The sequence below is a fragment of the Myxine glutinosa genome, chromosome 2, assembly GCF_964187855.1.
Source record: "Myxine glutinosa chromosome 2, kmMyxGlut1.1, whole genome shotgun sequence".
Classification (NCBI taxonomy): domain Eukaryota; kingdom Metazoa; phylum Chordata; class Myxini; order Myxiniformes; family Myxinidae; genus Myxine; species Myxine glutinosa.
Genome location: NC_136262.1, coordinates 145,724,047 through 145,750,919, shown reverse-complemented (window position 1 = coordinate 145,750,919; position 26,873 = coordinate 145,724,047). Strand labels below are relative to the sequence as shown.

General features: G+C 50.9%; 1 protein-coding gene across 3 annotated transcripts in view; it reads left to right on the top strand.

The window, feature by feature from the left end:
* LOC137426818 (zinc finger protein basonuclin-2) overlaps positions 1–26,873 on the top strand; it is a 378,991-nt gene that overhangs the window by 254,927 nt on the left and 97,191 nt on the right. The gene's annotated exons all lie outside the window — the stretch shown is intronic.

Genomic DNA, 26,873 nt, shown 5'->3' with positions numbered 1-26,873 from the left:
AACATTGATACCAAATGAGTACAAATGTGATCGCTCACTATTGGAACGAATGAACACTGGAGGTTTTACTGCGAGTGTTAAAATGCGGGTCTGGTATTCTTCATGTACGCGCACTCGCGCTCTGAGCTGTCTCGCCCGGGTTCGAATCCAGACCAAGCTATAAACTCCCATCCTGGTGTTTTGCAGACGGGGCGATTCACCAATGTGTGCGCTGTGTCTCAGAAGTTACTTTAAGCCGGGTGTCCGCTCTGCCAATATTAGTTGATGGACCGTAAATATTCCAGTATCCTTCATGAGGATTAGGCTAGTTATTGCTGCCACCCTGAAAAAATTCAAAAATCCTTCTCTCACTACCACCGTGAAAGCAATGGCAAACCACCTAGTGTTATCTTTGGAAGCACTGAAACTATCTTTGGGAAAAGCTCCAGCATTAGTTTAGTCGTTTGAGCCTTAGAAACACATGCAGCTCTCACAGGTATTATTTGTGCAAACTTTGACTCCCATTGATGGGGCAGCGAGTGAAACGTCGTGTCCCATGGCTGCTTATCGCGCACAAGGTGCGCACACCCCGCAACGTAAAACGCAGTCCACTTTTTCCCTCAATCCATATTGCTTTTCCCTCCAAACACGTGCTTCATTATCGCAATTAATTCCCTTAATTACGGCCGTCATTTTCCATTTTTCATCGGAACACCTGATTCTATTTGCTCCTCGCATGTTTCCGACTAACAAGCTTTTAAAATATTGACGCTTCATCTCATCGCCCTCTGCTCACAGCTCCAGTCGCAGCAGCTGTCCGGCCCTCGCTCCTCGCTCCCCGATCCCTACCCCCTTTCCCCATTTTCCCCAGCCCATCTCGCGCTTTGCCCAGCCGGATGCTAATCGCTGCCATGTGCCGTCAATGCGTGCAATTAGCACACCAGGCTCCTCAGCTGAGCGACCCCAACAGGGATGTAAAAATGTGCTGCATATCAGACCCCGAGGACACGGAACAACTACTACCTGCTTTACTTCACTTCAGCTTGACTGAGCAAAGTATTTGTTCCATTCTCGCTTCCTTTTTCTTTTTTCTTGTATACAAGATCGAGGCTCGTGTTAGAGCTAATATTAATCACCAAAAAAACAAATGGACACACAAAACATAAGATAAAGGGAGAGGTTGACAAGATGGGGAGAGAGAGGGAAGCACACAAGTACAACAGCCGAGAGCAGGGACATCGGGAGATCTGTGGGGGGGAGGAGGCATGGGAAGGGGGGGGGGGGGGGGTTGGCAGAGGTAAAAAAAAAACACGTGGACACAGCTAGGACATCCAGGAAGGAAGTCGGAATTTCAAATTGTGGGATTGAATAGAGTGAGGGAGTTTGTTCCAGAGGCGGGAGAAAAGAGGAATGAAGGAGTGAAGGTGAGCAGAGAGTCTTGATTTTGGCAGTTTCACCAGAAGAGGGTTGCAGGCAGATCTTGTGCGACCTGTAGGAATATTTGGCGGACATAGCACAGACAGATATGGGGGAGCTAGGCCGGAGAGGAGTCGGTAGAAGACAGAATATCCACCAACCTGCCTGCGGTGAGTCAGCGAAAGGCCCTCGGAGTTGGCTTCATCGCAGGAGATTCCAACGATTCTGAAAAATCCTTGTCCTTAGTGTTACCTTGTATTCTGTTGCTTGATTCTTGGGATCCTTGTCCTTACTGTTACCGCTTGTTTTCTTTAAAAAAAAAATTAGCTGCTCACTGGACTTGTTTTATTAATTAATTTATTTGTTTGTTTTTGTGTATAGAATCGAGGCTCGTGTAAGAGCTAAGACACGAAACAATGCAACATGTATGGACACATAAAACATACAATGAAGGGAGCTGGAAACAAGAGGGGGAGGGGTACACGGTATAAAGCAAATGAACACTACTAGGAATTTCAGGAATGAAGTTGGAGATTGAAAGAGGTGTACCTGGTGTTGGCCAAATTGTTAGGACGGCGGGCTTGGGATCCAAAGGTCCGTTCAGCTGTTGAATTAATACCAGCTGGGGTTCACTCAGTCTGTCATCCTTCCGAGGTCGGCGAAATGAGTACCAGGGTACTGGGTCTTCTCTCAAGGAGGTTGGTGGCAGGATTTGCACTCCGGCCACTGTAAAAACATCTCATTCCATTACACACAGTGGTGTGTGTCGGGATGGCGCTGAGTTGTCCAAGGACGTAGTGACTTGCTGTTCCAGCATAAACTCATATATATATATATATATATATATATATATATATATATATATATATATATTGTTGCGGATCTGTCGCTGGCCTTCTCCCCTTATCAAGTGGGGATTAATCCCCTTGTCTTCACTGACCCGGCGCGACCCGAGACCTATTACATCCCTTCCGGACAGCGCCAAATAGGATTTCGGGACCAAATTCGCTCGTACCTAAGTACTAGCACTGCCCTGGAAGCGAGGAAATAAGCCTCGCATGAACCACGTGTGATGGTGATACGCCGAGCGGTTTGCGTACACGTGATCCGCGCCGGTATATATAATGGAACCCAATTCAAGTGGTTTTACTCGTGCCACGCTTAGTCAATGGAGAAATCATGGGAACGATCGAATACAGAAGAAAAGGAAGAACAAATAGGTTTAATTATTATGCACGTATTTACAGCTCAGGACGAAGAGACACAGGGCAACTTAGACAGTCTTATGCTTAATACCCCAGGACAAACGGGCCCGTCTCACTCACACTCACACAGGGATTGCAGATGGGCAGGATGATGTTCACCAGCGCCGCGGTGGTCGTCCAGGATCGGCTCCGTCTCACTCTCCACGGTCCCTGGCACGTGCCATGAATATGAAGGAAGGCGAAGGCAGGGATTCCTATCGTGTCGCTCGAACAAAAGCGGGTAATCTCGGGGCGAACGGTAGAAGGCGGACTTTGTGTGGCTGGTGGTTATTCAGCCGCGTTCACTCGCTTTGGCCGAACTGCGTACGTTATAACCGCCCTGGCTGCGCCCACGTATTTCTCGTTACCAAGTTCATGCAGCGCGAGTGATTCCCTTCAAGCGCGTCTCCTTTCTCCGAACTCAGAAGTCACTCCAGCGCACCTCTCCCGTAACTCTGGACTGCGCGCAACTCTACTCAACTCACGAGCGCCTCTCCCATAACTGGACTGAGGTGGGGGCTTTGCGCAAAGGGTTTTATTGCCACGCCCTTAGCCAGATTGAATGTCCCAACCACGCCTTGTGACGCTGTGCTGCAGCCACACGCTGTGAGCCCTGATTGGTGACTCATGCTTACTGTCCCCACTGCTGCCGCGCCGACCTTAACCCTCCTCCACCTGCCGAGGCCTACCTCGTGTTAACTCGACTCGTGAGCAACCAATGCTTAACAAACTGGATCGAGCCTGAAGAGGTGGAATTGTTTTCCGGAGTAGGACCTATTCTCCTGTCTTTACAACAACGCAGGATTAACACTGGAAGGGGCCTACTCTCACATATACTAAGACATAACTATACTGCAAATGAGGCTACGTGTTGCTCGTGTGACTATCTATGGGGGGCAAACCTTTAACCTTTATTAACCTTTACTGTACCAATCTCAAAACCGCAGCACTGCCCCCCTCCCCCGTCAGACTCGTCCCCGAGTCGAACCCACACAAGTGTGAACGACCGGTTTTGAGCAAGACTTGGGACTAGTTTTTAATGACATGTGACACTTAGATGTGGTTCCCCTCTAACGTTTAATCTAACCCGTGTATGTGTCAGTTTTACAACACTAAATATGTCCCACCTACTGCGTTGTGTAACTAACTAACAGACCCACACCCACAACTAACCAAATTGCGGAATTAATTCTCAAACTACACATAAAGCCGGTGGGTAGCATCTTATTTACAATCACAAAAACCAAATTATTTACATTTCTATAACCCAGGACCTGTTCTTTTTGTGGAAAGAAGATTGGAGGGGAGAAAAAACACAGCAATGCACCAATACACCAAAACACATTCATCAATGCACAGTTCAAAAAGTTCACCATTTGCTGCTGGGCCGCATCTTCTTCTTGCTTCATCTTCTTTGTGCAATAAAAACTTAGTTCTTCTTTCCTGGCACACCAGAATAAAATGTACAAGAACCCATGTTCGTTTTTATTTGTCAGCAGGGCCAACCCTATGTGGTCCAACTGCGTGACATTGATGCCACTCAAAATACGTGGTCCGAAGATGTGAGGTGAGTTTGCAGCAAATGACTGCTCAGCAAAGTGTATGGCCACAAAACGTGTGGTCCATGTGTAATGTGGTGCAGCAAAGTGTCTGTGCATGTGCAGCAAAGTTATAATAAAGAGTATGGCAGCAAAGTACCGCGCCGTTCATCTGCACGGGTGTAGCAATGTGCAGCCGCACATGTGTAGCCAGGTGCAGCCGCACAGGGGTATCAAAGTGCAGCCGCACCGTTCGAGGTTGCTGCACAACTCCTCCTCCAAAATGGGTCCATGGGTGGGGAGGAAGACAAAGCACAGTTAGCAAAGGAAAGGGCGCAAGGGTACACATCAATCAAGGCAATGCAACATGAGGGGCACGGGAGAGCGAGCAGAGCAAGCTCGTCCCTAACCATTCATACCCCTCCCCCCCCGCCCCCCATGTCAGCTTACACTACCCTCGCCCTTCCCTGTATTTACAAATTACAAATCCGTCTCTACGTCTTGTCTCCCATATCCCCCTCTAGTCCAAATTCGTCTTCCAATCCCTCCCAGGAAGGAAGAGATGGAACAAACACATTGTCTCATCACGTCGAGATGCGTCTCACTCACTCAAATCATTGCACTTGGTGCTGGTGCGGAGCTTTGTCACCTTGGTGAATGGATGTGGATGGCGCGAAGGGACTTCCTCAAATCCTAACTACTCTAGTTACATTAACTCATTTAAACTACCCGGGGTCATGCCCTGTCAATCGGCGTCTTTAAACTATGTGGTTCGAAAAACCAATTCCCATTGACCACTCTGCGGTGCCCATGAATTTAGGTCTCACTCCACAATTTTTCACACAGTGCCTTTGCACATTTTCGGGGCTGGGTCATGTGGCTCCACTAGCAGGTCTACCTACCTGCGCACCTCCGCCACTGAAGTCGCCACCCGAGCTTACCTTGCTCCTTGCGACTACCTAAATTGGGGAAGGCCCCTCCTGGCTCTCTCACCCCCTGATGCCCTCTCTGGCATTGGGCTACCCGGGTCCTTCTCCTGGATCCTCGGGCCCCATTGAACACAACTCTGACTGGCTCCCAGAGCCTACCTGCGGCCTCACCTGGCCGACAGACTACCAGTGGCAGAGTGCCCCAATAACCATACGCACCAACAAAGCCCACATGCCCAGCCATTCCACAGACTCATGCACCCATCCAAGCACTTCTTTGCCACTACCTGCACCACAGGTGTCAATATCCAATAATTTACCGAAGCCCTCTACCTGACTTTAACTACCCTCCCCGGGTATTCATGAAGGGGTCCATCTTCCCCCATTCACTCCTTCGCACCATGCATTCCACACCTTTTACTTCACACCAAGCATTCCACACCAAATATTCTGACACACACCAAGCTCTCTTGCACACCTCTTGTGCTCTCATACCTGTTCCCCACTTGCACACCATGCAAGTCAATTCACTTCAACACACTCCATTCGTCCTCAATACACCACCTCTGGTTATTCCCATTCAATTCCTGATTTGCTCAAGCTCATCCACACACACTGATTCTCATTCAATTCCTCATTTGCACAAGCTCATCCACACACACAATTTATCCACACTACCACACACACACAGCATCATCTAACTAACTACTTCTCCCCCTAATACTCGTGCTCCCCTGTCTTCCCTTACACTAAGCACACTCTCGTCATTATTATCCATCTAATCTCTCTACATCCCCTCTACCTGTACCATGTCCCTACTTAAATCTTGTCCCTACTGTCATCCTTCTAATCCCTAACAATACCCTAGCCCGCCCTTGGCTAGTTTACACTGCCACCCCATAATCGTTTGCTCATGAGCCACAATGTGAGGAATGGTAAATCGACCATCCCTCCACACCGGGCACCATTCCCCAACACTTTCACCTCCCAGTCCTCTGCACTGTGAGCCCCCGTCATTGGAGGTACTGGGTCCTGCCTCGGCCTCTAAAGCTGAGGCGATCCATGAGGGCGCCTGCTCGCCGGTGTAGGGTCTTAGCCGGTCGGCATGGACGATCCGAGGGAGGGCTCGTGGCCCCATTTTTATCTTAATGACCACGTCACAAATTTGTGCCAGGACTACCCCCGGGCCTTGCCAGGGTGAGGTGAGTTTGGGACACCTGCCCTTCCGCCTCTGGGGATTGAAGAACCAAATCTTCATCCCCGGAGAATACTGACTCCCCTGGCTCCACTGGGCGTACCTGCACTTCATCTTGGCACCCGCCAGCTGAAGCTGGCAGCGTGCGAAGGCATGGACTCTCTCCATGCCTTCCTCCAGGTGACGTGCATAGCCCTCCCCCGGTGGTCTATCAGAGGTCTCTGGCACGGGACCGCATAGCAGGTCGGCGGGAGCCCGCAATTCCCACCCGTACATAAGCAATGCCGGACTGCATGCGGTGGCCCCGTGCTGGCTAGTTCGGTAGGCCATTAACAAATACAGAAGATGTTCGTCCCAGTCGTCCTGACGGGTGGTGGTAAATAACGCCAATTGTTGAACCAGGGTTCGGTTGAACCTTTCCACCATCCCGTCAGATTGAGGTCTCAAGGGCGTTGTTCTTGTCTTTCTAATTGATAGGAGCCTGCACACATCTTTTAATAATTGACTCTCAAACTTTCGACCCTGGCCGGTGTGCAGCTCCTCCGGAATCCCATGCCGACATACAAATCCTTCCACGAAGGCCTGTGCTACCACCCCGGCTTCTTGGTTGGGGATTGCATAGGCCTCCGGCCACTTGGTGAAATAGTCCATTACAACTAGGATGTACTTATTACCTTGGCGGGTGCGGGGTAGTGGTCCTAGAATATCCATAGCCACCCGCTCAAGGGGGGCCCCCACCTGGTGTAATTGAAGGGGGGCCCTCATCCTCCGTGCTGGTCACTTTTTAGCAGTACAGGCGTCGCATCTCCGACACCAGTCCTGTATATCGTGCCCCATATTTACCCAATAGAATCTCCGACGGACCCGAGATGTTGTCTTTGTCCTGCCCAAATGGCCGCCGGAGCAGGTACCATGCACCTGCTGCAATATGGTGTTTTTAAATTTCTCTGGGACTATCACCAGCCAGAAAGTTCTTTCAGAGGGAATCTCTACCCATTTGCGGTACAAGATGTTACTTTTCAATTCCAGGGTTTGCCACTGAGCCCAATATGCCTTTGTTGGCGCCCCGAGTGGGGTGACCCCTTCCCCATTAGGTCTTTTCCCTCATCGAACCCATTCGTACACCGGTCCCAGTACGGGATCCTCCCGCTGGGCCGTGCTCCAAGCCAAAGTTCCAAATTCTTCATTGGCGGTTAGTGGCAAGATTGGCCCTCTCACCCGGGTTGCACGGACTACGAGGGTAGGGGTAGAGTCTGTCAATTGCTCCCTCTCCTTGTGTCTCGCACAAAATTTACAATTTTCCCCCAAACAAGGACGTCGAGAGAGTGCATCGGCATTCCCATGGGCCTTCCCGGCCCGATGGGTCACACTAAAATCGTACTGCTGCAACTTTTCCAACCACCTTGCAATTTGGCCCTCCGGCTCCTTGAACCGGAGGAGCCATTGCAGGGAGGAATGGTCAGTTCGAACCAGAAATTTCCGCCCGTACAAGTACGAGTGGAAATGGCTCATGGCAGCCAGCAGAGCCAATAACTCTTTACGAGTGACGCAATATTTTCGCTCGGGCCTACTCATGGCCCGACTATAATACGCGATCACTCTCTCCACGCCCCCCTGTATCTGGGACAAAACCGTGCCCAATCCTTTCTCGCTTGCATCCGTGTTCAGGGTAAATGTCCCGTCACTAGTGGGGTAAGCTAGAATGGGTGCGGATGTCAAACACCCTTTCAATGCTAGGAAGGCCTCGTGGCACTCCCTTGTCCAATTGAATCTTGTCCTCTTCTCCGTAAGCCGGTGAAGGGGCCGGGCCAACTGCAAATTTTGCCACAAAACGCCGGAAGTAGGAGCAGAGTCCCAAAAATCCCCGCACCTCCTTAATGTTACGAGGTGCGGGCCACTCCTCTACCGCTGTAATTTTGCCTGGGTCTGTTTTTACCCCCTCGCGACCAATGACATGACCTAGATAGGCCACCTCTTTGGCAAACAAAGTGCACTTACTCGGGCTCAACTTCAACCCTGCCTGTCTGAGGCACCCAAACACCTGGGCCAAATTAGCTATTGCTTGGGGAAATGTTTTAGCATGCACCAGGACGTCATCCAGGTACACCAGGCATGACTGCCATGGCATGCCGCCCAGTACATGCTCCATCAATCGTTCAAAGGTGGCGGGGGCGTTACACAAACCAAACGGCATCACAGTGAACTGATACAGCCCCTTACCTGTGGAAAATGCCATTTTCTCCTTCCCTGCCCTATCCATCTCCACCTGCCAATACCCACTCTTGAGGTCCAAAGTTGAGAAACAATTTGAGCCCGCAACGGCATCGAGGGTATCGTCAATTCTTGGCAGGGGATACGAGTCTTTGAGTGTCACGTTGTTTAGCTGGCGCTAGTCCACGCAGAAACGCGTGGTCCCATCTTTCTTTTTAACCAACACAACAGGTGACATCCAAGGACTTCCCGAGGACTCAATGATACCTGCATTGAGCATCTTTTCTACCTGTTCATCAGCTTCCTCCCTCTTGCTCCAGGGGAGCCGTCGGGCGGGCTGACGAATAGGCCGGGCCTTACCGGTGTGGATCTGATGTTTCACCAGGCCCGTACGTCCAATATCCTCGGAGGACACGGAGAAGATGTCCAAATGGGTCTCAATTAATTTGTGTAAGGCCTCCCTCTGGGTCTCCTCCAACTATACGCTACTCCTGTTTACCATCTCACAAATGGGATCGGGCCAATTCCTAGTACTGTCTAAAGACTCCCTCCGGGACCGGCTCGGCTGGACGTTCTCGTCCCTCACTGGCACGACTTCATTAACTGGGGTGCAGCCGGCCATCTTCGTGCCCCGTCCTATAGTGCGTGGTTCTGTACTAACATTGATTACTCGGACGGCCACCACCGGCCCGTCCGTTTTTACGAGGGTGCGGCCCACGACTAAACCCGGGACGGACTGCGCTGCCACCGGTTCGACTAGGCCGCAGCACTCCTGCCATGTTGGGCGAGCTAGCCATTGGGCCGGCACTATGGCCTCGGCCCTTGGGGGAATGGTCACGGCCTCAGAAGCCTCCAGCTCCGTCCTCTCGGCCGTGCTCACCCCATCCAATGGCAGCTCATCTATTCCCACTTGCAGGGTCCCCCGGCACAAATCGATTTTACAACCGCTGGCAGTCAACAGATCCAGCCCGATTAGGCATGGGTCGCACACCTCCGCCACCCAAACTTCTATCTCCTTCTTTACCGACCCTAACTTGAGGGTTACAAAACCACGCCCTATGATGGGGGCCGTTACCCCGGTAGCCAACTGCAAACTATAATTTTCCAGACGCTGGATTTTATCCCAGCCGTCTGCACTCGAATCAAGGATCACAGGGCTGATGATCGTGGCGCTAGCTCCTGTGTCCACTACGGCGTCTACCCCCACGCCGGCAATTTTGCACCGAATTGTCAAACTACCTGTACCAATTTGGCCACAATAGATGACCTGTCGCGTCAATGAGGGCTCTTCTCCATCCCCCTACTGCCGAACGCGGCCCTGCATGCTCGGCACACATTAGTTTCCCGGGCCCTGGCAGGGGGGGGGGGGCGGGGGGTGTCTGGGGTCGGCTTGTCCGTCCCGTACGAGGCGGAGTTGATGGTCCCGGCTGCCGGGGTCCGTCCCAGCGCGGGGCTCGACACTCCCGCGCCCGGTGACCCACCCGGTTACAATTAAAGCACCTCACCTGGTAAGATGCTTGCCTCCGGAATTCCAAATTGCCCCCCCTATAGTTCCGAATTGGGGCACTTGATCGTGGCCTACCGTGTGCCACCTCCGGAGCCGCCTGCCATGGTCCAGATCCAGCTAGGCGCTGGTCCACCAGCCTTCGGACCATGTTTTCCAGTTCAGGGCCCCTTCCGGGGGCGGACCCTCTCAGGGGGCCGCCACCAGCCACGGCCCTACCTGTCTCACCACCACTGCGTGGCGCTCGCTCCACCGGGCCAGGGGCCTCGCTGCTTCCCAACGGGCCGCAGCGTCGGCCGCCTGGCTCAAGGTCCGCGGGCACCACATGGTGAGCTGTTGCCGAAGCTCGGGGTCCGGGAAGGCCTGGATGAAATGAAATGGTCCAGCACCAAGCTTTCCTGGGAGGTCGCGGCCATGTCCGCATGCGTTATCCCCACTGCGCGGCGAATGTCGTAAACTAATTCCCCGATGGTCTCCTGGGGTTTTCTCTTTCGCACTGTGAGCTGAGCTTTCACAAGCTCGCTAAGCTGTTCAACACCAAAACGATTAATTAGGGCCGAGCGGAGATCCGACAGGGTGATAGCACCCGGTGGTAAAGCAGTCAGGACCTCCGCCACCGCACCGCTCAGTGCTGCCACAAGGTGTACCCCACCTGCGTCTGGTTTCCAACCGTTACCCCTACACACATGGTCGAATTGCACCAGATACGCCCTCAAATCGCTGTTGCCGTCATACGGCGCGAGCGGAACCTTATGGCCGCCGGACCCGGTGCGCCGCTCCCTGCGGGGTTAACGCGGGGCCGAACCGTTCGGGCCCCCGTAGTACACTACCTCCTGGGGGCTCGCGTGCGTCCCCCGTCCCTCTAAAGACTAAAGACTACCCCGGTCGGTGTCGATGCCTGAGCCGCCTCGTCGCGACCCGCTACCCATTCCATACTCGCACACCCCGGCTCACAAACACCTCTCGCACACCCCATGGTCGGACACCCAAGCACACTCTCTCTCCATGCCCTCTGTGGCGGTCGCACACCTTACATTCGGCCTTTCACGAACGCCCGGGTCTATTCCAAACCCCAAGCTCGTCGAACCTCCCCTCGCATCATACACATTTCCGCCCATATCGCCACTCACCTCGGCGCTTCTTCTTCCTCGCTTCTCCTCCGCCACCTGCAAACTCTTTATTTGGTTAGCAAGCACGTCATCACGATGTGAACACAGACCTTGCACACATTCCATCACCTCCTCTTTTATTGTCCCCCGTCGCACAGCGGTGCGAAAGGGGACTATGGTTTTCCCCTCCGTCCGTGTGTCCGTCCGTCCGTCCGTGCGTGTGTGCGTGCGGGCGTGCGTGTTTGCGTGCGTGCGGGCGTGTGTGTGTGCGTGCATGCATAAGCGAAGGACCGCATTCGAATTTGGTGTGCGGGTGCAACCCACGTCAAAATCCAAGATGGCCGCCGCCATGTATGTCTGATGCCATGTATGTCTGAACCTTGTGAGATGAATATCTTGAAAAATAAGCGAAGTACCAACTTCTAATTCAGTGTGTGGGTGTATCTTGGCATAAGGAAGACCGCTATTGTAAATTGGGTCGCCACGTCAAACTCCAAGATGGCCGCCACCATATATATGTTTGAACCTTGTGAGTGAAATATCTTGGAAAATTAACAAAGTACCAACTTCTAATCTGGTGTTTGGGTGTATCTAGGCACAAGGAAGAACGCTATTGAAAATTGGTCGCCACGTCAAAATCCAAGCTGGCCGCCGCCATGTATGTCTGAACCTTGTGAGCGGAATATCTTGAAAAATAAGCGAAGTACCAACTTCTAATCTGGTGTGTGGTTGTATCTAGGCATAAGGAAGAACGCTATTGAAAATTGGGTCGCCACGTCATAATCCAAGATGGCCGCCTCCATGTATGTCTGAACCTTGTGGGCGAAATATCATATCATAGCATGTTTTCTGCGTCTGCCACTTTGTCAACTCACATCACTTCACCGACGGGGGACCTAGGCATAACGCTTGTTTCTTTTTTAGTCTCCTTCCGTCTCTTTTTAATTTCACTCACCCCTTCTTCTACCTCCTCTAACTTTTGTTTCACCCCTTCTATTTCCCGGTGCGCCCCCACAATTTCTTCTTCTAAGACCACCCTGGTCATCTCTATATGGGTCCTAACCTCTCGTTCCCTCGTCCCCAACGTCTCTACCACATCATCTACCCTCTTTGTCAGCCCCTCGTGTACCATTTGACATTCCTTCTTTGTCGCTATCAATTCTTTCTTTGTTTCCCTCTGTGCTGCTTTCAGCCCCCCTATCACGTCCGTGTTCTTACCCACCTGCTCCCTCAATTCCTGCTGTCCCACTGTCAGCTTCTCTACCTCTCGCGTCAATTCCTCTATACCCCCATGCAATCTGGCCGTACTCTTCCTCAACTCCCTCTCCACGCGCTCCTCGCACTGCTTTACCTCGTCGCGTACCAATGTGACGTCTTCGCTCAACCCACACCTTATGTCCTCCCCCATCTCTTCTATTTCCCTCTTAGACGCCACCCTCGTTTTTGTCCCCCGTCGCACAGCGGAGCGAAAGGGGGACTATGGTTTTCCCCTCCATCCGTGTGTCCGTCCGTCCGTCAGTGCGTGCGTGCTTGCGTGCGGGCGTGCGTATGGGCCTGCGTGCGTGCGGGCGTGCGTGCATGCGTAAACGAAGGACCGCATTCGAATTTGGTGTGTGGGTGCAACCCACGTCAAAACCAAGATGGCCGCCGCCATGTATGTCTGATGCCATGTATGTCTGATGCCATGTATGTCTGAACCTTGTGAGCTGAATATCTTGAAAAATAAGCGAAGTACCAACTTCTAATCTGGTGTGGGTGTATCTAGGCATAAGGAAGAAGGCTTTTGAAAATTGGGTCGCCACGTCAAAATCCAAGATGGCCACCGCCATGTATGTCTGAACCTTGTGAGATGAATATCTTGAAAAATAAGCGAAGTACCAACTTCTAATTTGGTGTGTGGGTGTATCTCGGCATAAGGAAGAACACTATTGAAAATTGGGTCGCCACGTCAACATCCAAGATGGCCGCCACCATATATATGTCTGAACCTTGTGAGCGAAATATCTCGAAAAATAAGCGAAGTACCAACTTCTAATCTGGTGTGTGGGTGTATCTAGGCACAAGGAAGAACGCTGTTTAAAATTGGGTCGGCACATCAAAATCCAAGATGACCGCCGCCATGTATGTCTGAACCTTGTGAGATGAATAACTTGAAAAATAAGCGAAGTACCAACTTCTAATTTGGTGTGTGGGTGTATCTAGGCACAAGGAAGAACGCTGTTTAAAATTGGGTCGGCACATCAAAATCCAAGATGGCCACCGCCATGTATGTCTGAACCTTGTGAGATGAATATCTTGAAAAATAAGCGAAGTACCAACTTCTAATTTGGTGTGTGGGTGTATCTCGGCATAAGGAAGAACACTATTGAAAATTGGGTCGCCACGTCAACATCCAAGATGGCCGCCACCATATATATGTCTGAACCTTGTGAGCGAAATATCTCGAAAAATAAGCGAAGTACCAACTTCTAATCTGGTGTGTGGGTGTATCTAGGCACAAGGAAGAACGCTGTTTAAAATTGGGTCGGCACATCAAAATCCAAGATGACCGCCGCCATGTATGTCTGAACCTTGTGAGATGAATAACTTGAAAAATAAGCGAAGTACCAACTTCTAATTTGGTGTGTGGGTGTATCTAGGCACAAGGAAGAACGCTGTTTAAAATTGGGTCGGCACATCAAAATCCAAGATGGCCGCCACCATATATATGTTTGAACCTTGTGAGTGAAATATCTTGGAAAATTAACAAAGTACCAACTTCTAATCTGGTGTTTGGGTGTATCTAGGCACAAGGAAGAACGCTATTGAAAATTGGTCGCCACGTCAAAATCCAAGCTGGCCGCCGCCATGTATGTCTGAACCTTGTGAGCGGAATATCTTGAAAAATAAGCGAAGTACCAACTTCTAATCTGGTGTGTGGTTGTATCTAGGCATAAGGAAGAACGCTATTGAAAATTGGGTCGCCACGTCATAATCCAAGATGGCCGCCTCCATGTATGTCTGAACCTTGTGGGCGAAATATCATATCATAGCATGTTTTCTGCGTCTGCCACTTTGTCAACTCACATCACTTCACCGACGGGGGACCTAGGCATAACGCTTGTTTCTTTTTTAGTCTCCTTCCGTCTCTTTTTAATTTCACTCACCCCTTCTTCTACCTCCTCTAACTTTTGTTTCACCCCTTCTATTTCCCGGTGCGCCCCCACAATTTCTTCTTCTAAGACCACCCTGGTCATCTCTATATGGGTCCTAACCTCTCGTTCCCTCGTCCCCAACGTCTCTACCACATCATCTACCCTCTTTGTCAGCCCCTCGTGTACCATTTGACATTCCTTCTTTGTCGCTATCAATTCTTTCTTTGTTTCCCTCTGTGCTGCTTTCAGCCCCCCTATCACGTCCGTGTTCTTACCCACCTGCTCCCTCAATTCCTGCTGTCCCACTGTCAGCTTCTCTACCTCTCGCGTCAATTCCTCTATACCCCCATGCAATCTGGCCGTACTCTTCCTCAACTCCCTCTCCACGCGCTCCTCGCACTGCTTTACCTCGTCGCGTACCAATGTGACGTCTTCGCTCAACCCACACCTTATGTCCTCCCCCATCTCTTCTATTTCCCTCTTAGACGCCACCCTCGTTTTTGTCCCCCGTCGCACAGCGGAGCGAAAGGGGGACTATGGTTTTCCCCTCCATCCGTGTGTCCGTCCGTCCGTCAGTGCGTGCGTGCTTGCGTGCGGGCGTGCGTATGGGCCTGCGTGCGTGCGGGCGTGCGTGCATGCGTAAACGAAGGACCGCATTCGAATTTGGTGTGTGGGTGCAACCCACGTCAAAACCAAGATGGCCGCCGCCATGTATGTCTGATGCCATGTATGTCTGATGCCATGTGTGTCTGAACCTTGTGAGCTGAATATCTTGAAAAATAAGCGAAGTACCAACTTCTAATCTGGTGTGGGTGTATCTAGGCATAAGGAAGAAGGCTTTTGAAAATTGGGTCGCCACGTCAAAATCCAAGATGGCCACCGCCATGTATGTCTGAACCTTGTGAGATGAATATCTTGAAAAATAAGCGAAGTACCAACTTCTAATTTGGTGTGTGGGTGTATCTCGGCATAAGGAAGAACACTATTGAAAATTGGGTCGCCACGTCAACATCCAAGATGGCCGCCACCATATATATGTCTGAACCTTGTGAGCGAAATATCTCGAAAAATAAGCGAAGTACCAACTTCTAATCTGGTGTGTGGGTGTATCTAGGCACAAGGAAGAACGCTGTTTAAAATTGGGTCGGCACATCAAAATCCAAGATGACCGCCGCCATGTATGTCTGAACCTTGTGAGATGAATAACTTGAAAAATAAGCGAAGTACCAACTTCTAATTTGGTGTGTGGGTGTATCTCGGCATAAGGAAGAACGCTATTGAAAATTGGGTCGCCACGTCAAAATCCAAGATGGCCGCCGCCATGTATGTCTGAACCTTGAGATGAATATCTTGAAAAATAAGCGAAGTACCAACTTCTAATTTGGTGTGTGGGTGTATCTCGGCATAAGGAAGAACGCTATTGAAAATTGGGTCGCCACGTCAAAATCCAAGATGGCCGCCACCATATATATGTCTGAACCTTGTGAGCGAAATATCTCGAAAAATAAGCGACGTACCAACTTCTAATTTGGTGTGTGGGTGTATCTCGGCACAAGGAAGAACGCTGTTTAAAATTAGGTCGCCACGTCAAAATTCAAGATGGCCGCCGCCATGTATGTCTGAACCTTGTGAGATGAATATCTTGAAAAATAAGCGAAGTACCAACTTCTAATCTGGTGTGTGGGTGTATCTCGGCATAAGGAAGAACGCTATTGAAAATTGGGTCGCCACGTCAAAATCCAAGATGGCCGCCACCATATATATGTCTGAACCTTGTGAGCAAAATATCTTGAAAAACTAGAACGGGCACTCGGTAGAGCGCATACCTTCGCCGCAGCTACTGTTCTGTACTTGGCATGGAAGTGTAGGGAACAGAACAACAAAAATACGATTTTGACCTTTTCGTGACCTTGACCTTGACCTTTGACCCGATTGCTCCCAAAATCTAATCAAATGTGTCCCGTATAATAACCAATCATCCCACCAAATTTCATGCAATTCGGTTGAATACTTTTTGAGTTATGCGAATAACATACACACACACACACAGACATACAAATAAATACACAGCGATCAAAACATAACCTTCCGCTTTTGCGAAGGTAATAAGCGAAGTACCAACTTCTAATCTGGTGTGTGGGTGTATCTAGGCACAAGCAAGAACGCTGTTTAAAATTGGGTCGCCACGTCAAAATCCAAGATGGCCGCCGCCGTGTATGTCTGAACCTTGTGAGCAGAATATCTTGAAAAATAAGCGAAGTACCAACTTCTAATCTGGTGTGTGGGTGTATCTAGGCATAAGGAAGAACGCTATTGAAAATTGGGTCGCCACTTCAAAATCCAAGATGGCCGCCTCCATGTATGTCTGAACCTTGTGAGCGAAATATCATATCATCGCATGTTTTCTGCGTCTTCCACTTTGTCAACTCACATCACTTCCCCGACGGGGGACCGAGGTGTGACGCTTGTTTCCAATTCGTTCTTTTTGGTGTCCATTTTGCTTCCAGCCCCCTTTTCTCCTCTTCCAATTCCCGGGTGGATTTGTCCCCCATTTCTTTCAATTGGCCACCCATTTCTTTAAATTGGCCACCCATTTTGTTTTCCAATTCATCACCCATTTTTTTAATGTCCCGGGTGGATTTGTCCCCCATTTCTTTCAATTGGTCACCCAAGTTGTTTTTCCAGCCGCTCACTCCGAGCATCCATCTTATGCTCCGACTTTATCATATAGGCCCTTATTTGTGCCATGAAGGTGTCCATATAGGATTGCATGTCCATTACCCCCACTTGCACAGCGGGCGCGGCCCTCGTCGCCAGGTGCGAGGTGCCGTCATTTTCTTCGCCAGTTACGTCTGCTGCCGCACCCTCATCAATTGCCTCTTCTTCCCCCAATTCTTCCTTTGGGTCCTGGGTTATCGATTACATCTTCTCATCTGTCTCATCCTCTACCCCCACCGGCATTCAATCGCTTTGGCTAGCCATGGCACGAATTTAAATTTTTTGGATTTTATAACTAAATTTTGGTCGCTCGTAATTTGGAGTGCGTTAAGCGCACTTCGGGTCCTATCCCAAACTCCTGACACCAAATGTTGCGGATCTGTCGCCGGCCTTCTCCCCTTATCAAGGGGGGATTAATCCCCTTGTCTTTACTGACCTGGCGCGACCAGAGACCTATTACCTCCCTTCCGGACAGCGCCAAATTGGGTTTCGGGACCAAATTCACTCGTACCTAAGTAATAGCACTGCCCTGGAAGCGAGGAAATAAGCCTCGCACGAACCACGTGTGATGGTGATATGCCGAGCGGTTTGCGTACACGTGATCCGCGCCGGTATATATAATGGAACCCAATTCAAGCGGTTTTACTCGTGCCACGCTTAGTCAATGGAGAAATCACGGGAACGATCGAATACAGAAGAAAAGGAAGAACAAATAGGTTTAATTATTATGCATGTATTTTCAGCTCAGGACGAAGAGACACAGGGCAACTTAGACAGTCTCATGCTTACTACCCCAGGACAAACGGGCCCGTCTCACTCACACTCACACAGGGATTGCAGATGGGCAGGATGATGTTCACCAGCGCCGCGGTGGTCGTCCAGGATCGGTTCCGTCTCACTCTCCACGGTCCCCGGCACGTTTTGCGAATATGAAGGTAGGCGAAGGCAGGGATCGTATCGTGTCCCTCAAACCAAAGCGCGTACGTTATAACCGCCCTGGCTGCGCCCACGTATTTCTCGTTACCAAGTTCATACAGCGCGAGTGATTCCCTTCAAGCGCGTCTCCTTTCTCCGAACTCAGAAGTCACTCCAGCGCACCTCTCCCGTAACTCTGGACTGCGCGCAACTCTACTCAACTCACAAGCACCTTTCCCATATCTGGACTGAGTTGGGGGCTTTGTGCATAGGGTTTTATTGCCACGACCTTAGCCCGATCGAATGTCCCTACCACGCCCCGTGACGCTGTGCTGCAGCCACACGCTGTGAGCCCTGATTGGTGACTCATGCTTGCCGTCCCCACAGCTGCCGCGCCGACCTCAACCCTCCTCCACCTGCCGAGGCCTACCTCGTGTTAACTCGACTCGTGAGCAACCAATGCTTAACAAACTGGATCGAGCCGGTAGAGGTGGAATGGTTTTCCAGAGTAGGACCTATTCTCCTGTCTTTACAGCAACGCAGGATTAACACTGGAAGGGGCCTACTCTCACATATACTAAGACATAACTATACTGGAAATGAGGCTACGTGTTGCTCGTGTGACTATCTATGGGGGGCAAACATTTAACCTTTATTAACCTTTACTGTACCAATCTCAAAACCGCAGCAATATATATATATATATATATATATATATGTATATATATATATATATATATATATATATATATGTGAAGAATCAGCTCTTCGTTTGCAAAGAAGTCCACAAATAGCCTGAAAAATGACGCAGTTTTTTTATTAAAGCCAACTTATACAGATCCGGAGGAGACCGACGTCTACAGCAAGCTACAGCAAGAACATGCCAAGTCAAGCCTTCCTGAAAAACGCATTGATTCTCATTCACTTATATACGAATACGATTATCAGAAAATCTCCGAGAGAACGAAGCGACTGGCGAGAGTCCCTCCCACCGTTATCATTCGGGGGAGTCAGCCTTTCCTTATCATTTGGACCAATTGTTTCTCTGGGCTCCGAGAAAACAGAACTGTAACTCACAAAGAGAAGAGTGTATGCTTAGCCAAACAAACCCATATATTTTATGGGTTTGTGTACATGAGTAATCCAAAGCATGTTTATACAGAGTCATGCGTTGCTGAGTTTAAAACAAAATATATATAGTTAACGATAGGTTCATGTCATTCTACTAGCATTACGCAAAAACAAGCGCATGTGGGCGTGGTTTTATGACCAGCCTCGAAAAAAGCACACGTATACCATTGTCCAGCATGACCTCATTTTAAACACAAACTGAAGCATGTTTATTAGAATTCAGGCGCCGCTATGATTATATAATTAATGTTTTTCAAGTTTATATCTGCAATTCGAGCACTCCGCTTGAAACTACACATTCCACGCGCGCATGAACGTCCGACATCCAGCGTCCGATATTCAGCAAAGTCGCAATGACCCACAATGCATTTGGGCACACATCCTCCGAGCAACCTCATACAGCACACCCGTGACTCGCGGCTCGCTCGGCTTTTGCCTAAAAACACAATAACTCTACTCTAACTTCCACGGAGCCGCACGGCGGAAACGCAGGTTTGTACCACCCTTTAATAAAACGAACATTGCCAGGATTCTCGGATAGATGTTTAATTTCACAACACACATGACAAAAATCCGATTTAAATTCAGAGATCGCCGATCGACCTGGCACAACCATCTTAACGCGATGACGCCACGCCGCCCCCCCCCCGTCTTGGCGCGCACCCTCGTGCCTCCGCACGAATCTCAACACTCCCTGCACGCCGCTCTATTCGCGTTCCCGGCGGGGTTTACCTCACTTGGGACATGCAGTCGGCTGTCATAACAGAGAATTGTCAATAAAGAATCTACGACTTGACATTCCTTCCTCTTGTCTCGTCGAGACAAAGTATCTTAAGAGACAACGTGCCACATCGGGCTTTATTGAAAAATAATTGTGTAATGCGGGTATTGAAAAAATAATTGTAATGCGGGTATCTCCCAAGGGCATATCGTGCGCCCAAAGCGCTTCGCCTGGCGATTTGGCGAGCGTGTCGTGCGGTGCGTGCTTGGAACCTGAGGGCTCAGAACATGAAAGTCCATTAACGTTTCGGATCCACAACGAAGGTGTCTGGTCCAGATGAGGTTCTGCTCCGCCAGAGGGCCCATCACCTCCCCTGCGGAACTTGCTCCCCCCACCCTTTGCAGACCCAGTCCTTGCAGATCTTCGAAGTTAATCAACGGTCATGCCCATGAGGTCCCTCACGTGTTGCTGTTCTGGGGAATACAAAATGTCGTCAGTATCTTGTGTCTCAATTTCCTGGTCAGGGTACAGAGCGTAAAAATCCGAATCCGAATCACTTGAAGCAAAGAGATCCGCAACATGTGGATCAAAGAGATCCGAAACATTTGAAGAAAAGAGATCCGAAACATTTGAAGAAAAGAGAGGGACTTCCTTTATGTCAAAGTCTCCCATGGGCGCCTGGTCGGCTTGCGGGTCTAGGATATCCACGTCGGGTCCCTCGACCGCCAGACCCAGTGTCGCAATCAGATCCATAGTTGGGTCGGAAGGGGGCGTGCAGCTGTCCGCTTGTAATACATAAGCAGCGTTAGCCAGTACACGCAAGGGGTTTATAGCACAAGTATCACAGTCATCACATACACCGTTACAGGCAGCAGCCAGTTCCCACATGGGATCCACACAAGTATCACAGTCGTCACAAAATTCAATGCAATTTTCTGGAGCGCCGGTCACGTCTGCCTTGTTGAAGGACCCGTTCAGGTCGACGGCCTCTGTGGTCAGAACCATAGTCGTTGTCGGCGGCTTTTTCACTTTCCATCCTGTAAAATACTTTCTCATACAGAGGAGGACTAGAGATTTCATTAGTGCCCCCCAAATTACTACCCCGATTATCACAGCCAGTGCGGTCAATAACCACTTCACTATGGTGCCCGTCCATCCCTGGAACCAGTCAGTGAGCCAGCTAAATGTATAAGAATTTTCGCGCGCGATCCGATCGATCGTCAGGGCGTGGCTAGTTTCCCTTAGTCTCACTATTGCGGCTGACACTCCTTCAGATGGATCGGGTATGTAAGTGCAACATTTTCCCTCTATAATTCCGCATACCCCTCCTTTCTCTGCCAGGAGCATGTCCAAAGCCACCCGATTCTGCATCACCATTGTACGCATGTGAATTACCGTGTCCAATAGTATGTCATGAGCCGTAGCGGTGTCGTTTGCCACCTTTTCTAGGGTCAAAGCCAATTTGTCTATTCGGAAACTATCCATGACTGTGCCCGCTCCTGGGAAGAAGAAACCAAACACCTTTTCCCATAGACTCCCGTGTAGTTTAGTGGTTCCATCTTCATTCATGACTGACCTCTTATTACGCCTGTCCAAGGACTTTGGGTCTAGCTCATCCAGTATCTCAACGTCAGGAAGGACTGAACCCAGATAACATGTGCCCCCCCAATTATTTGGTAAATAGGGGTAAGCCTTGTCGCCGCATATAAACATTGTCCCATGGGGTGGGACCAGGTGGGTGGATAAGCACTGGAGTCCCTTTACCACCCCATTAATCCTACTAACCCCCCTAGAGAATGTTATAGCCGTTATGTTGTGGTTGTGTTTATCTTGCAGTACTATTCGTAATGTAATCCCCGAGCTCCCTTGTCCCAGCTTCCCGGGGAGAGTGTAGGCGCATTCTGATTCTCCCATACGCAAGTGGCCGGAACCCTGGAGGCAGACCTTCCCTTTCTGTGGTTTGACCCAGACGGGGGCAGGCCTCTCGGCCACATGGGCAATCATTGACGGGCGATAATTAAATTGTCGATTGCAACTCTTGCCGTTGTCAACCCCTTCTCTTTCCAGCGTGGTGACTAAACATGGGGAATCGATAGGTTGTGAGCAGAGGTCATTGAGGGACAGAGGTAGCACTATCATGTGTATTCCTGTGGTGCCTGCTTGGGGAAAGCGCATGCACGACCAGCAGTGTGTACTATTTTGAATTGTTGCCACCTCCCTGGCCACTTTCCAATATGTGTTTTCACCCTTCTTTGGGGCCTTATTCTGGGGTTGTGGCGTGAGTATGTATTCGATGCATGGTATGTAGTTCCTTTCGCCACCGGCCGCGCCAGGGGTCCAGACGCTGCACCGGACCTGCATGGTCATGTCTTTCCCTAGGCGTGTGCGTGTTTGTAGCTTAAAATCAGGGGTTCCCCATTGGTATCCTGGTTGGGCCAAGGTCTTAATGCTAGCTTGCCCGTCTTCCCGGAACTCTCGTTGCTTTTGTAGTACCATGCCAACGCGTCCAGGCCCTGCCGACAGTGCTAGCCAATTTATGTTCACCCAATTTGTGTGCAGGGCTTTCTGTTCGAAACATGGTAGTGATACTCTTTGTCCCCATGTTACGGTGAGGTGTCGGGTTTCGTTTTCGCATCTATTGGAATCGGAGTTTCCCCTAGCTGCTGTCGCTATCAATAGTATTGTACCTATGATTAGGCCCATCCTTACTGTGGTTGCTGTGGTGTAGTGTCTGGTGCTTGTATGGCCAACTTACAGTGCGTGGCGTGGATCCACGAAGTCTTGCCCTCGCAAAAGACTGCCGTTGGTGTAGTCAGCAACACCTGGACTGGTCCCTTCCACCTTGGTTCCAAGGCGTTCTTGCGGGTGAAGTGTTTTACGAGCACGTAATCGCCGGTCTGGAAGTCGTGGATGGCGTGGCTTGTTGGTTCAGGCAACGCCTCTCGTACCCGGGCGTGAATTCTGCGTGCCACGTTGGACAATCCTCTGCAAAACTTTAAAAGCATGTCATCCATCACAGGCAAGTCAAGTTTGGACATGTCCATCGGTGCCGAAACAGGCAAACTCATAGGTCGTCCCATTAATATCTCGTGGGGGGAAAGGCCCGTGGTGCAGCCCGGGGTGGACCGGATACTCATTAACGCCAGCGGGAGTGCTTCCGGCCACTTCAAACCTGTGTCTGCACAGATCTTGGCTACCTTGAGTTTCAGCGTCCCATTGGTGCGTTCCACAAGTCCCGCTGATTGTGGGTGATAAGCGCAATGGAAAGATTGTTTCACGCCCAGTGCCTTTAGGATACCCTTAATCACCTCTCCCGTGAAGTGGCCCCCTTTGTCTGACGAAATTTTCTGAGGGATGCCGAATCTGCACATGAAATCCCGCACGAGGCGCTTGGCTACTGTCGGGGCGTCTGACTTGACGCATGGATAGGCCTCGACCCATTTTGTGAACATGTCCACGATTACCAGGACATATCGGAACGACATACTTGGTTCCATGTTAATAAAATCGAACTGGACATGACAGAAGGGCCCGATTGGCCGAGGATGGCCCGCATTATGTGGGTGCCTAGGGGGTGCCCCCCTGTTGTGTTGCTGGCAAACCGCGCATGACCGGCACACCTCTGATGCGATTCGCGACAGTCCCGGTGCCGCCCAGGTATAGTTTATCTGTTCCATCACCCCCCTCTGGCACACATGGCCATTTTGATGTCCCATACGTGCCAGCCAAGGCAGTAGTTCCTTGGGTGCTATCGGTTTTCCGTGAAGGGTCCACATCGCATTTGGTCCGGGGCGTGTGGCCCCTCTTTTTACCCAGTCATTGTGTTCGGCTGCTGTTGCTGCGTTTTGAAGTTTTATAACGTCCTCATTAGTTGGTGAGGCGGTGATGATGGTGCACCCAATTTGCGGGGAGGGGGTAGGTCCTGAGGTCGGTACGTTGGCAGTTTGCGTGTGTGCCCCCTTTGCTCGCGTTACCATCGGCATGTTCTGTCCTATTTGTTGGTTGGCCGCTTTTCCTGCCGCTGCGTCTGCTCTGGTGTTGCCTCGGGCGACGTCAGAGTCTGTCCTTTGGTGGCCGCGACATTTAATTACCGCGATAGCGCGGGGAAGCAAGATGCTTTGGAGTAGCCCTTCAACCAGTTCGCCGTTCTTTATGACCGAACCCGCGGATGTGAGAAAGCCTCGCATCTTCCAGATTGCCCCTTTGTCGTGAACTACCCCGTGCGCGTATGCTGAATCTGTATAAATGTTGACGGCCAGGTCCGCCGCCAAGCTGCATGCTCTAGTCAAGGCGCACAGCTCCGCCTGCTGGGCGGAAAATGTGGGCGGAAGGCGCCCACTTTCTACCGTCTCGCTATCTGAACACACCGCGTATCCAGATAGCAAAGAGCCGTCCCATCCGCGTTTAGCCGACCCATCGACGTAGTACACACGATCGGGGTCGTTGAGGGGAACGTCCTTCAGGTCCGGACGTACCGTGGAGACTTGCTGTACTACATCGACACATACGTGGGGTTCGCCCTCCTCTGGGGTGGGCATCAGTGAGGCCGGGTTGAGTGTAGTGCAACGTTTAATGGTGACGTTGGCGGCCGTAATCAGTGCTGTTTCGTAATGCATTAATCTAGTGGTCGACAAATGTTGTGTTGTCCGCTGTAGTAACAGTGAAGTGACGCAGTGCGGTACCTGTAGCGTTACCGGGTGCCCCATCACAATGTCCGCTGTCCTTTCCACAGCGTACCTAGCCGCTGCCACGGCTTGCAGGCACACCGGAAACCCTTGCTCGACCGGTTCCAGCTTTTTACTAAAGTAGGCTACCGGTCGTTCCTTATCTCCATGAGTCTGTGTCAAAACGGACTGAGCAAAACCCCTTATTGCATGAGTGTAAAGGGTGAATGGTTTCGCATAATCGGGGAGTCCTAAAGTCGGTGCCGTTACCAATGCCTTTTTCAGCCCCTCGAAACAGCGCATCAATTCGTCCGTCCAAACCAAGTAGTTTGGTTCTCCTACTCTAGTGGCTTCGTACAGCGGTTTAGCAAGTAGCGCGTAGTCAATTATCCAAGAGCGGCAGTAACCCGTCATACCTAGGAAGCGCAACATCTGTCGTTGCGTACTTGGCCGTGGCGATTCCATGATGGCGGTCACCCGTCCAACATGCAGTTCCCGCTTCCCGTGTGAAATGGCATGACCCAAATAGGTTACTACCTTCCGTACAAATTGGAGCTTTCTCCGTCCCACCTTGTGGCCCTTGGCCGCCAAGGCTCTTAGCAGGGCCATGGAGTCCACTTCACAGGCTTCCTTGGAAGGGGAACAAATCAACAAGTCGTCAATGTATTGCAACAACACCGAACCCCCTTTTAGTTCCACGTCTGCCAAATCGCGGTGCAACGCTCGGGAGAACAGGGTGGGGCTGTCGGAGAACCCTTGGGGTAACACCGTCCAGGTGAACTGGCGCCCCCTAAAGGTGAAGGCGAACAAGTATTGTGACTCGGGTGCGATGGGTACGGAGAAAAAGGCCGAGCATAAGTCAATGACGGTAAAATGTGTTGCGTCCGGTGGAATAGATGTCATAAGGCCTTCCGCGTTCGGTACCACTGGGTGTATGCCTTGTATGACTTTGTTCACTTCCCTCAAATCCTGCACGAACCTCCATTTATCCTGCATTGGTTTCTTTACGGGCAAAATTGGTGTGTTGCATTGGCTGTTAGTTTCTACAATTATTTTCTGTTTCACCAAAGATTGAATCACTGGCTCTATGCCCGCATCGGCCTCGTGCCGCAATTTATATTGTCTCACGTTTGGGAGGGACATTCCTGGTTGGACCGGTATTACCAGAGGCTTGGCATCGCGAATTCGCCCGACATCGTTGTCGTGTTGGGACCACAAATCGGCCGGAACCTCCTCCAAGAGGTCATCGGACTCGCCCGGGCCCTGAGACACCGTTCGTACAACGTGGTTGCCCTTTGGGGGCAGGTCTGTCTCTTCAAATTTTCCTTCTATACTCTGCTCCTCAAGGGTGATCAAATACCCTTCGTCATTGTCGAGCATCGTCACTGTCCAGTGGTCCACTTCATAAATGGCGCTGCACGGAATTTCTCGCAAACGCCCCATCATCCATCCTATACTTTCCGCCGGCCATCCTTTGGCGGTGGTGAGGGTAACATGGGCGTCCACCCCTGCGGGGTACTGAGACAACGCCCGCTGTTCCGCGGTTAGGGTTACCTCGACGCCTATTCCCTCCCGTCCAACCCATATATTTGACAATATTAGGTCCGAATTCTTACCTATTGACCCCTTTATCTTTCCTCGGTACTCGTCGTCATCGCCCCTAGCATCGTAGTAGGCCGTGCAATGGGGAGGGTTGTCCTTTATGTCTGTTGTAATTTGGTGTACGTGCAGCCAATCTCGCAACCCGTCACTCTGGGAGCATACTGTGTCTAGGACGTGTGCCCAAGAGGCCAAAGCCCCCTTTTCCAGGCTCCACCAGTATGCGGTGGGGCCGGGCCGAGACAATGCCGTCATTAACAGATCGCGTTTGGATTCCGCGACGTCTACAAAAACTCCCTGCTCCGTACATGAAATTTGGCAGCCTAAACGGCAAAGTAAATCCCGTCCCAACAAGTTAGTCGGGGCGGTGGTAGTCATCAAGAAAGCGTGTCTAGCCTCTAATGGGCCGCACACCACTCTTACCTCTTCTGAAATGGGAAGCGCTTGGGGCAAGCCTGAAACTCCCATTATCTGAACATCTCTATCAGTGGGGCGCAAAGATGGTAGCTGCCCTTCGTTAATAGTACTGTGAGTCGCGCCCGTATCTACGAGAAAATCTACCGGTTGCCCATCCACGTCTAGTGTCCAGGTCGGCTCCTCGGTTGGTGTCATAGTCAAGAGGGGGCATTCTACGGGCGGCCCGCCGGCGTCCCGTCAATAGGCTACTTGATTTCTCTGCGGCGGGTATCCCTGGCGGGGCCCCCGGCAATCACGTTTCCAATGTCCCATCTGTCCGCAACGGAAGCACGCCCCTTGTGGAGCGGTGGATGCGGGATGCCTGTTACTGTTGCGCTGACCCTGTTGCGTCGGACGCCTCGCAGGCTGTTGGTTCCGCTGTCCCCATTGTGGCGGCCCATTCCCGTTTG